Source organism: Anneissia japonica, unplaced genomic scaffold (genome assembly GCF_011630105.1).
Source record: "Anneissia japonica isolate Jap-2015-1 unplaced genomic scaffold, ASM1163010v1 scaffold1118_len251929_cov158, whole genome shotgun sequence".
Taxonomy (NCBI): Eukaryota; Metazoa; Echinodermata; class Crinoidea; order Comatulida; family Comatulidae; genus Anneissia; species Anneissia japonica.
In genome coordinates, this window is record NW_022730222.1 from 59,997 (window position 1) to 63,248 (window position 3,252).

At 39.9% G+C, this 3,252-nt stretch overlaps 1 long non-coding RNA gene across 1 annotated transcript in view; it reads left to right on the top strand.

Annotated features, from left to right (window-relative positions):
- Positions 1–2,573: 2,573 nt before the first annotated feature.
- Positions 2,574–3,252, top strand: part of LOC117114799 — a 2,499-nt gene continuing 1,820 nt past the window's right edge. Inside the window, exon 1 of the long non-coding RNA XR_004446449.1 lies at positions 2,574–3,013. This is a non-coding gene — a long non-coding RNA (uncharacterized LOC117114799). The remainder of the gene's footprint in view (positions 3,014–3,252) is intronic.

Here is a 3,252-nt window from a genome sequence, read left to right on the forward strand (position 1 = left end):
TGCGCTGTATTGTTGTTTTATTCTTTACTAATTCATGATTATGCTTTAATTGTTTTGTGTATTATTTGGATAATAGCAACGATTTCTACCGTCACCAAGGAGGTTATGTATTCACCGATGTCACTGTCTGGGTGTCTATTCCAGTTTGTTTTTATATCTAGTATCTTTGTTGAGAATTGATAATAAAATACGCGACGACTTGGTAACGAAAGTTTGGCACAAGTTTTTTTTAGATCCAGCTGTAAGGGGCGTCCCATTTTTCGTATTCCCACCATGCATTTCGGTGGAACACTTTTTTTGTGTGGAGAACTCTATCTTGTATTTCTAGTATCTTTGATAATAAGAATACTAGAGCGCTAACCGCAATGTATTCGATGTTCGAAATACGCAGACTACGCTGCCATAGATTTAGCCAATCAAATTTTGCTAAGCACCATCGTTTGCAATTGCGCCCTCAATTTACTCAGAGGGTTCAGCAAAGATCTTATAAACACAAGATAGCGTTCTCCGCGATTTACGCGTGCAAATTCTGTAATAAGGCATGAATGGCGCCCTCTTGCTAAATTGGAAACTTTTGACCCTTGACCGCTCTGATCTGACCATACAGTACACCGCCTGTAAACAGCAGAACAGGAACCATCTCAGATCCATGGCAACAGATAGGACGCCCTCTTCAAAAACTTATTACTTTTTCTCTTCGGTAATAGCGCATGAATGACGCCCTCTTGCTAAATGGGAAACTTTTGAACCTTGACCGACGCTTCTATTTGTTACGCGTAAATCGCGGAGAACGCTATCTTGTGTTTATAAGATCTTTGGGGTTCAGTACAAAGATCTTATATACACAAGATAGCGTTCTCCGCGATTTACGCGTGCAAATTCTGTAATAAAGCATGAATGGCGTCCTCTTGCTAAATTGGAAACTTTTGACCCTTGACCGCTCTTACCACACCGTACACCGCGCGACTTTACCCTAGGGTATCAATCCTGTAAACAGCAGAACAGGAACCATCTCAGATCCATGGCAACAGATAGGACGCCCTCTTCCAAAGTTGATTACTTTTTCTCTTTGGCATAATAGCGCATGAATGGCGCCCTCTTGCTAAATTGGAAACTTTTGAACCTTGACCGACGCTTCTATTTGTTACGCGTAATTCGCGGAGAACGCTATCTTGTGTTTATAAGATCTTTGGTTCAGTACAGCTAGCTACCCGTATGTTTGAAACTCGAGCGTTGCGGTATTTGGGTGTAATGTACACGATTTTAATTTTCATTCCTTGGTACTTTATTTTTGAATAAGATGCTCCACTTGGCCTCGTTTTGGCTACAATAGTTTAATAATTTGTTATTACCATTACTCATTATCAATAATGAAATAATAGTCAGTCAGAGGGCTTATTAATATGTAATATACTAAGCCTGAAGGTGGCGCTTTACTACGACGGCCATCTTGGATGGTACACATACATAACTCTGCATTGCTGCGCCATCTTGTCAACACTAGTTGTTTAATAGCTCTATGGACTACTCATACAACAGAAAAAAACGTCGCATGGAGTTAGTGAAAAATGGAGATCTAAATGAAAAAACGATGTATTTCAGCAAGTATTAAAACCTTTTTGTTATATTTTAGGCCTTCTTCAAAATACCTATGCCACAGTTGATTTTTTTTTTTTTGCCGTAAAACCTAAATAGTTTCATGCATACCGACTTGCCGATCGGTTAGCGTGAGCCCTGACTGAACTCTGCAGGAAATCCACATCGAACTTCGCATCGCGATGTAAAAACAAAATGTCGGAAAACTTTTGTTTGACGCATGCGCATTTGCATAAATGTCTACACACATACGCACACACATACTACACACAATAAAAAACAAAAGAAATGTGAGAGTGATTACAATAGTTCCTATTGCATTACATGCATAGGAACTAATAAAAATGATAGCAGTTTTGGTAGATTTGGCGACATCAAGCGAGAATAAACTATTTTAATAGTAGAAGCCAGGCCTAGGCCTTAGCTACCCCTGAAACCTCCTAAGCCTAGCTTAGTAGTACGTCTATAAGTATGCCCCTAGGCGGGTATTCGGGATAGGCCCTAGGCCTAGCCTTAGTAGACCCTTCTCTATGGTAGACCATAAAATACGCAAGAATAACAAAAAGAATTTTTAACCCAAACATTGTGATAAGCCCCAATCGATATACATGAAATGGGCCTGAAGTTTTATGACATAAATTTGATCGTAACTGTTCGCGCCACGTTCCTCATGATCGCGACGTCGACTTTGCAAAAAAGCCAAAATCGAGTCGGTCATTTCTATTGGCTAATCATGACGTAATATCATTTACCGTACCTTTAGCATTCGGAAGTTCCGATACGGTACCGTATCTCTAGCCACAGCGTTAATTTATAGACTTTCGGGTGTTTCGGTGTGCTGCCAAAAGGCGTAACTCGTTAACTAACACTGATGACGCGTTTAACAATAGACCGTTGACGACAATAAGATCGTCTTTATCCCACAGACGACAATAAGGTCGACTTTATTTCCTCTGCTGTTTATTCTAATAAATTATGTCCCTTTTGTTAATACTTATACGCAAATGTTGGCAACAAAGTATCCAAATAAAAGAAATGAATTGCCGCCGTACCGTACTGAGAGTAAAAACTTGCAATGCTATTTTTGACATACCGGTAATTATTTTTCTATAAAACTAAAATATTTTTGATTATCTACTTCAACCAGATGCGAGGGTTTATCTAAGAAACAGTTTTCTGATCTGGGCGATCTTCTTGAAGATATGGACTATTATTGTCAACACTGCTGCGGCCGGCCGTACCACTTTGGTAACTCCTTGTATAGGCTAATGGCATCAGGTCAAGCTGGCTCGTTAATGTCGAGTATCCAGATGGAAAAGATCCTCTTGAGAAATAACAAGAGCCTCTCGGATGCAGGCAGTTCCCACCATCCCAATTCTTGCAAGACTGATGAGGTTGCTCAGAGAATACTGATGAGGTTGGTCACTACACATCACACACACCACCCCCCCCCCACACACACACACACTGAGGCTTCATGGTTGAACAGATTCAAATACCACCAGACACACTCTATTACACAATAGGTACGGCTAGAAACAAATAGGTGCATATAACATAAATCAAGGTAGCCGTTAACACTGTTAAATCATATATAAATCATCAAAGAAAGGTAAATACAGTGTTCGAATAAAGGACTTAATAAATACATCGCGT